At 51.0% G+C, this 9,268-nt stretch overlaps 1 long non-coding RNA gene across 1 annotated transcript in view; it reads left to right on the forward strand.

The window, feature by feature from the left end:
• LOC144162090 (uncharacterized) overlaps positions 1–8,659 on the forward strand; it is a 334,686-nt gene extending 326,027 nt beyond the window's left edge. Inside the window, exon 3 of the long non-coding RNA XR_013320606.1 lies at positions 8,375–8,659. This is a non-coding gene — a long non-coding RNA (uncharacterized LOC144162090). The remainder of the gene's footprint in view (positions 1–8,374) is intronic.
• Positions 8,660–9,268: the final 609 nt, after the last annotated feature.

Here is a 9,268-nt window from a genome sequence, read left to right on the forward strand (position 1 = left end):
GGTTTGATTCCGACCACAGGAAACGTTTTTAGGGGCCAAACCCCTTAGGGTCTCGGGCTGTAAGGTTCGGGTTGTCGGCGTCTCCTGTCGTCGTCGTCGTCTGCATTTCCTGTAGTCACGGTACTAATAAAGCACCGGGACACTAATTTACCAACGCCTCGCGCTACAACGTAACGCGCACTAAAAGAAAAGTGTATAACAGATAAAACCGGTTTAAAAAAAATTACACCATCTTCCCGCGAGGGGAACCATGGGGTAGATGCGACGCATAGGGGTTTGCGGTTGCGTTTCCGTTATGTTAGCGATGTCAGCGTGTGGATTGCTGTTGTTGGGTATCCTATTACGCAGCATGTTCACCCCCGATGCGTCGCGTCTACCCCATGGTTCCCCTCGCGGGAAGATGGTGTAAATTTTTAACCGAGCGCAAGCTGCGCGCTAACGCACAGCTGGCACGGCGACGGGAGCGAGTGCAGCCGAGCGCAAGCTGCGCGCTGACCGCGCTGACGCACAGATGGCGCTGCGGTGAGAGCGGCGGAGCGCGCAGCTGCCGCAGCGAGGAGAATGGGGGAGGGATGCGGACTACGCCGCGACAACGCGGGACAAGGCGAGTTAAAGAGCTGCGTTGCATCTAATAAACTAACATGATCTCAAGATTTGTGGAACGCTCCCCGACCACTTCAGCAATCGTCAAGCACAAGCAGAAGCTGTTTGTAGACGGGGTAAACTCATGTACCCAGCGGCTCTTGACGCTAGGCCTGATCGGGTCGGGTGGCCGGTCGAAGCAAGATAAGGCATATTTACCCGGTGCCGGGGCATCGTTCATCATCGAGGACCAGACCCCAGGTAGAAGCGCGGATATTGCATAGCACTCGCGCTAACTCCTGCCTCTTCCTCGAACTGGATCAGATGATGCATGCAAATTGCTTGAATCCGGTTCAACGCAAGGGAGGGCGCCACCGCTTCAGCAAGCGCGCGATTGCTCCTCCCACCGGCGCTTCTCCGGCGCCCAATCAGCGCGCGCCGTGTGGCAAGAGAGAGTCTTACAATCTTTGAATACACTGATACACCACATGCTTCGCTCCTCCTCAGGTTTCACGTTAGTGGAGATGACCCGGGGTTTTTTTCTTGAGGCGCTTCGCGTTTCATTTTCATCACCTTCATCATCATGTGCTCTTCGTGGAAGCCCATCGCGTAAACTTGGCTTTCCTGCATTGCGTTTTGGTGTCACATCTACGGCGCAAGTGAGGCGCAGAAAGCTTCGCTTTAAAAATCTCACGGCAACAGACGAAGGAGACGTAAGAGAACAAGGAGAACACGCACTCGGCCCAAGTCTGAGGCTGTTACAGCGGCGCTGTGTCAGCTTGAGTTCCACCCGTGCCTGGTGTCGCTCAGGACTCGGCGCAGAGAAGTGGCAAGGAGGAAAATGCTAGGCCTAGAAGTGTGAGGGAAAGTGGCGAGGAGGCAAGGAGTCGACGCGTAGGTGTGGGGATTGCGCGCATCAAGAAAAATACGCTTCCCTTGGTCGTAATTGAACAAGCTAGGGTCCCTTGCGTTATGAAACCGCTGTTTATACGATTGCGCCATCATCGAATTCGGGGAGCTTAGCAGCACGGGCGTTGGCGTTGCACTTTGGCTGAGTTGAAGTGGACCGATATGTTCGGGCGGGGAGGTGTCGGCGATTGGGTGCGCCTAGTGATGAACTAAACTCTCTTATGCGGGTGTTCTGCTAGCTGAGAGACCGAGGTCGCTCGGCGGCACTAGTGTTCGATCTACCGATAAGATGGGCAAAGCAAAGGAAAGCTAAGTTAAAGGGACCATGCAACACTTTCAACTTATTTCAAAATTTCTGAATGCTTGCAGAGCGTAGTCATCCAAAACACCCAGTACTTACATTAAGGGGTTGCAAACTACCTCAGCCAAAAAATTAATGCTCCATGCCAATCAGATAACTTAGAAGCTTGCTCAAGGTATTTTACTCTTTTTCCCGGTCTTGACGTCCTTTGACCGCTGGAATTGCGTCATTACAGCGGCGTAGCGGCTACTGGCCGGCTTTCCTTGAGTTGCAGCAATACTTAAAAAAGAACAAAGCCACAAAAGAAAATCACAAACGGAAGGCGTGTCTGCTGTGACGAGCAAGTCACGCCGTGCCGTTCTGTGCTGGCATAACTATAGCTTTCGCAGTTCTTCCAGACGCGAAACAAGAGTGAAAGCGTCTACCGGGAGTGTTGCAGAGTCCCTTTACAAATAGTGAAGACCACGAGCTCCGCTGTTTCGTCAGTCTTCGCATCGCAATTGGACGGTGGCCGAATTTTTTCGCTCTCCTCTTCTCCTCAACGAGACATGAATATGTGGGCGTTGCACGATTTTGTCCAACACACAGTGACGTCATGACGTACGCGCCCAACCAGCGTGTATGAGGCGTACACGCAGTCTTCACTCAACGTCAGATATCAGTACAGTGCGTGGAATTGAATAAACGTTCGGTGAGTTGGTTACGTTATTGATTGATTGTAGGGTTCAAGGCACCGACGCAACGCAGGCGATGAGGCGCGCCGTAGTGGAGGGCTCCGGATTAATTTTGACCACCTGGGGATCTCTAACGTGCGCCGAAATCTCGTACGTACGGGCGTTTTCGCTTTTCGCCTCAATCAGAAAAGCGGCCGTCGCGGCCGGGAATTGAACCCGCGTCCTCGAGCTCAGCAGCAAAACGCCTTATACATACAAGACAAACTGACCCGGACTAGATGACGAAAAAGGATAAGGTCGGAGGGCGTAAGGTGTTGTCTTGGGCACTTTTTTAGGGCGCAGTGCTTTGGCACCCGTTCGTGGGCGAAAGGGCGTCGTCATCGGTGTCATCGAGCGAACGATGGCAAGTCCGAACAGTGAAAGAAAGCAAAGGAGGAGACTGTTGAGAAATAGGGAGGGGAGGGCGGTGCGCGGTTCGCCATGGCGGCGCGAGACGCTTCTCCGAAAGTGTGCGGAGGGGGGGGGGGGGGCGGTATGCTGTGCCCGAACGAGACGCTCGACTGCACAACGCTTAGCGAAAACGTGAGGGGGGGGGGGGGGGTGCGTGCGCGTGACGATGATGTGCGCGCGCTCGCTTCCTGAAACGCAGTTCGCGGTCCCTTCCTGAGACGCTCTTCGCGCCGCCGACGCAGAGGCTCACCATGCTGCCGTCGAGGAGGAGGAATAACTTTATTTTACGCTGGTTAGGAAAGCGTGTAGTTTGCTTGAAGATGGGAGGTGCCCCTATTCCAGGGCCCCTGTAGCTCTGGCTGCACTCGTGGCCCGTCGTACCAGCTGTCACTGATCGTCCGGGTCCGAGTTGAGCAACGCAGCTTTCCACTGCTCAAGAGTTGGGTTGGGTATTCGGGGAATGTTTGGAATGTCGGGGCAGGCCCACGTAATCTGGTAAAGGGAGGCATACTGTGTTGTGCAAGAAGGGCATTTGTTCAAAGGGTGAATTGTAGGATACATGGCGTGGAGCCTTCCTAGGTGCGGGAAGGTGTTTGTTTGTAGTTGACGCCAGAATGTCGCTTCTTCTCTCGTTAAGGATTTGTGCGGAGGAGGAAAGGCTTGTCGGGTGAGTCGCTGGTGCTGTAGAATTGTATTGTATTGCAGCATTATGGGCTCCGAGAGAACCCACGAGTGAGTGCTGCCTCAGCGCACTGCAGCACTCAGGAGTGGGTGCTGAACTGTGAGTGAGGCAACCGGTCGTGCGCTTCTTCAGCCGCTGCAGCTAAACGAGTTGCCAGAGCGGAGGCTGAGCACCGCCGACGCCAGAACCCCGAGTGAGTGCTGAACAATGAGCGAGGCAACCGGTGCATATGCTTCGTCACCCACTGCGAATACAATTATCTGTAACCATACAAATGTGTCCGCGTGGGATTCTTTGCCACAATATATTTTTCACAGTCGAAACAGCTAAACAGCTGCGCCGAAATAACGCATTAGGAAGTATCGTAATGACCAGCCAACTTTTTTCGTCGGCCCTCGTTTATTAGTGATAGCTTCCACAACTTGAGTGCAATGCTTGAAGTACCGTGTAAGTGGGAGCGATAACAAATACGAAAATCCCAGGCCATCTCCCCTAACGTGAAACGTGGGTAGGGGCAAAGCATGCAGCGTATAAGTGTATTCAATGATTGAAAGTCTCTCCCTTGCCACACGGCGCGCGCTGATATACACGGCATCCGAATTACGACGACGGAAGGGAAGTGAAATTTGAAGCGGAGAACTGCGAATTTGAATGTTAAAGCGAGTACGGAGCGAAGTAGAAGCAGGCAAGCAAGTGCGAACGAACAAGGAGTGTCCTGTTTTGTTCTTTTAGTACGCGTTTTTGCCCACGTAGATGAAACGTGCTATCGCGAGGCGTTGGAAAACGAGTGCCCCGGAGTGTTTTTTTAGTACGCGTTACGTTCTAGCGCGAGGCGTCGGAAAAAGAGTGTCCCGGTGTTTTAGTACCGTGACTACATGAGAATACGACGACATGAGTCGCCGACAGCCCGAGACCATAAGGTGATTCGCCCCTAACACACTGTTTATGCCGGATATAGAACTGCCGGCTACAGAGAAAAACACAAGATCAGAGACTATACACGGGAAAAGATACACTAAGCCAGTAGGCAATGCCGCCTCTTGATTTTGTCTTCACGCAGCAATAAGTGCAGCCTCGTGGAGAACAAACTCTCACGGCTCAGAAGTAGCTTGCTATTTCGCTTGAGCTACGCGAGAAATCAGAGGGACAATTAAGACTGATTGCGTGCATGATTACGAAACCATTTTGCGGCTGCCACTGATGTACACGCCGCACAATCAATTACGCACTCACACTGAGGCCGCAAATGTTTGGAGAAAGCGGGAGACAGTTAGCTCTATTTTAATGCGAGAACTAGTTCGCCGAATCAGCGTTCTCTGTGGCTGGGGTGTGCCTGTTCTGTTCATGTGCCGTCACTCACAACTGTCACTCGTTATGACGCCACTGCAGCAGGTATAAAGCTCTCTTCTCCGCCAAGGGCTACGTTTTGATATCGCGTGGTGGTAACGCGCTCACCTCCTACTGTAGAGACCCGGGCTCGTTCCCCATACAAACTCATACGTACCATTTTTTCCCTCAAACCAATTTACTGGCTTCATTGACACATAGTGTTTACTCTTTACAGCTGGGACCATTGTGTATACCGCACAATGACAACGCTGGTTTATCGAACAAAGGTGCTGTTGCTGCTTGAGCATATAAATTTGTATTCAGAATTATAGTGATGTGTTGCCATGTTCGCGTCGCTCTTGTAAACCATTTTTACAGACCTAGAAAACCGTTTCAAAACTCGTGCAAGCTTTCCCACCGGAGACGCTGCACGCAAGCATTCGGAAACTACGTCGAGTAGTCCCGTTATTAAGTGGGCTTTATCGAACAGCCACGCTCGACCAAACCACAAGTATTTGCGGCCTTTTCCCTAAAATGTAATACTACTGCTATAACTAAACGAATTCACGAGAAAAAATTATAAGCATTGTTTACGGGACGCAAACGCATACTCATCCATGAACAAGCAATAAGCAGGATAGCGTGTTGCGGACGCCATTGGAGTAGCCACACGGCGTAAGAAAAACAACTCCTCGCGCAAAAGGAAGTGAAATTAGTTGAAAACGGGAGCAGTAGGAATGGAGGGTTTTGTTCAATAAGTGCAAAAGCGACCTCTTGAACTCCCTCTAACATTCTCGCCGGTGCGAAGAGATAGGGTACTTCATATGTTGTGATACAATACAGGTGTCGCATAATCGGGACTTATATCACATTCTCTGTGTTTTGTATTCCCCACAGGCTGCCTAAACTTTGTGTATCTAGCTATTAGGCGCACTGACACCGTTTCAGTGTGTATATTGCAGCATATTGCTTTTTTTATCTCTGCGGAGTTGAATGTCTTCATAGACCTCCTTCACTTGTCCTTCACTACGCAGCCAAACGTCTTGTTTAGCGGAGTTCGCTGCGAATGTACGTTACCATATCTCCACCACATGTGCCATTTCCGAACCCAATCCACCTTTTTCAGGCTACATATCAACCTCACTGTCTGTGTTTTGGCTGCCCTTATTCTTTGAATTCGGGATATTTTACATGCGAAGCATCTCATGCTCGAAGCTGTGTCCCGCCCTTCCTTGTCGTTGTTGTCCGCCGCCCGCACACCCACTGCGCATGCCTGGCCAGGCACCGCTGATGATGATTGTGGCAGGATGCCCCTTGGGATTGGCCAACCAAAGAATCCATTACGAGATAGCTTCGCGTTTAACCAATGTCGTCATCTTCCCGTAGGGGAACCCTGAGTACCACACCCCCACTGCGCATGCCTGGCCAGGCACCGCTGATGATGATTGTGGCAGGATGGCCCTAGGGATTGGCCAACCAAAGAATCCATCACGAGATAGCTTCGCGTTCAACCACTGTCGTCATCTTCCCGTAGGGCAACCCTGAGTAGTATGCGAGGCATTACTTCTCTCCTCTCCGGCACTCCTCTCCTTTCCGGTATTCCTCCTCTCCTCTCCGAAGCTCCTCTCCTCTCCGGGATTGCGCAACGAATGGCAACACCTGCGGCTCCGCGCGAGATATTGTGAAGCAGCTTAGGGTTAGAGACCGGACGGTAGCCGCTGCATATTCCGCTGGGGGCGCCACTGTAGCTCCGCGGTATAAATGACGCGCGCGCACGCTCCGCTCCCCTCATTCTCCTCCCGCAACGCCGCGATCGAACTGAAAACTAATGGGAACTTGAGTCGACCCCATGGCTGCTTCGCATACTACTCAGAGTTCCCCTACGGGAAGATGGTGAAATTTTTTTTCGATAGGTTTTCTGGGGTCGAACCGCACGCAAGCGCTGGTCGCACCACTGTCCTGGTTTGCAAATATGAGTGAAATCTCCCTGTCTCAAAGCACCCGTGAAAACTTCGGCTTTCAGTGCTACATTGGCTACACTGGATAAAACCTACACTGGCTGGATCCTGTTCACCTTTTCTTTGTTTCCGCCTCCCGCACCGTCAACCAGTGTTAGCAAATACCAGAACTGAGCTCTCCTTATGATTAAGAGACCAAGTAGGTACTGGGTGGGGTCCCCTAAACACAAGCGGCCACCAAAGGCTATGTATAGCATGTGGCCGGCTTTGAAAAAGAAAATGTAGGTCCTAAGGCTCCGATCTACTCCACAACCGGCAAAGCTTGCACGCCCACACGTTGCAAATGGGCGTTTACATGCGACAAAAAAGCAAATCACTCAGAATGACAGCGGGTCATTAGAGCCTCGGAGCAGAATATTCAAATCACAGACCCAAAAGTACTCCCCTGCGTTGCCATTGAAATCGAATAGCCGACAGCTTTACACGCGTCAAGATGTCCTAATTAAGCCAGGTGTTGCAAGTAATTTACAATGGGAGGGAATAAAGGGGCAGTTCATCGCAGAACAAAGGGAAACCGCGCCATTTTCTGGCGCGGAGTTCTTTTGTTGCATTTTACTAGTTCGTGCAAGCGTACAAAACTTGAAACCATTTCTTTTCCCAATGCGGGCTCCGTATTCCCTAACCTATTTCTGCTTTCCTAAACTCTCCTCTAAGTTTCCCTTTAATGTCTCGCTCTGTATTACTCAACACAACCATTCTGCTCAGTAAGCCTACGCGGGCTTCTAGGTTTCTCTTCTGAAAGGTGTTTGATTAGTTGGTTGATTTTATTTATTTATTTATTTATTTACTTATTTATTTATTTATTTTAGCCGCCGCGGTGGCTCAGTGGCTAAGGCGTTGCGCAGCTGAGCACGACGTCGCGGGCTCGATTCCCGGCCGCGGCGGCCGCTTTTCTGATGGAGGCGAAAAGCAAAAACGCCCGTGTGTTCGAGGTTTCGGCGCACGTTAAAGGTCCCCAGGTGGTCCAAATTAATCCGGAGCCCTCCACTACAGCGCGCCTCATCGCCTGCTTTGCGTCTGTGCGTTAAACCCTACAACCAATCAGCACTTTTCATAGACGTGTAAAGTAAGTCTGTCCATTCATTTCACTACTGCGCCAATCATTGCCTATGGATAAGTCATCAATGCTTCCTGCATATCCGTAGATGCCTTGTATACAGAATGAGGATGGTGCACCGAGTTTCTATTAGTTGCCAGGTAAGGGTTCTGAACGTTGTGTTGTGACAAGGCGTATCACCTCTCCGGTGGTCTGGGCATGCCTGTACCGCTTTTATTCCTCCCGAGGTTGTGCCGTCTTTTCTTTTTGTCCTCGCCTAGTGCCCTCCCCTTCTCGTCGAATTCAGCATGCGAGCGGATGGATCCCCTATAGCGCCCCTCCGTGTCTCGCGCTGCCGCCTGCGCAAAATGGCTTCCCTCCTTCGTGCCGCAGGAGCTTCCCGGCCTTCGCCTATTGCGGTGTTGGAAATTGGTCGCCCGGGATGCATCGGTTTCAATTTGCACCGGGCCAGGGCTCGCAATTGAACACGCTGCCAGCGCCAGCCAGCCGGAGATCTGATTGAATCGCCGCCCTGCCGTTTGATACGGCGCACTGGCGGCCGTGCTGGAGGCGCGCTCCCGGCCAGTGCCCCGTTCTTTCCCCTCTGCTGTTCATCGGCATCTCGGAACGGGTGGAAACAAAGACCCTTTAGAGAAGTTACCAATATAAATGCGTGAAACCGCCGCCAACTCGTGTTCGTTGTGAGTTTAATAAATGCCCTGTAATTCAGATGAATTCGATCTCGTTCTCCAAGAGGAATTCTTTGTCCGGGACTAAAAAAAAAAATATGCAACGTCGTGGGTTATACAGGTAGATAGTAACTACATTGAAACAAATCACAGGTTGGCAAGCCATTCTTGGCGAAATCGACTTTCCTTTACAGCTTATGTCCTAAATACGCGTGGCTGTGTACGACTTGTTCTTGAAAGTAGATTTCAGGCATTATGTCACTTTATTTCAGGTAACTCTCTTCTCGCTTATAACGCCTAATCTTAAATATGTTGAATGGGCAGAAGCCTGCCTTTGCCTTAACTACATTTGTACACTTAAAAAAGAGCAAGAGTTCATGTGGGAGAATGCACCGACTCTGTAAGCAGACATAGTGCACAAGCGAATAGGACCGGTCTCGATTTCTCTTTGGCAGAGAGATTTTTTTCATTATAATAACCTATAGGGCCAAAATCTGCTACCGACTTCCCTGTTGGTGTTTGTTGTCTAAAATTCAGTCATGTACACGAGGCGCTCCTAGCAAAGGCATCATGGCTAAATGCGCGACTTAAAGGGGCC

Source organism: Haemaphysalis longicornis, unplaced genomic scaffold, assembly GCF_048455015.1.
Source record: "Haemaphysalis longicornis isolate Haplotype H1 unplaced genomic scaffold, Haemaphysalis longicornis Haplotype H1 scaffold_12, whole genome shotgun sequence".
Classification (NCBI taxonomy): domain Eukaryota; kingdom Metazoa; phylum Arthropoda; class Arachnida; order Ixodida; family Ixodidae; genus Haemaphysalis; species Haemaphysalis longicornis.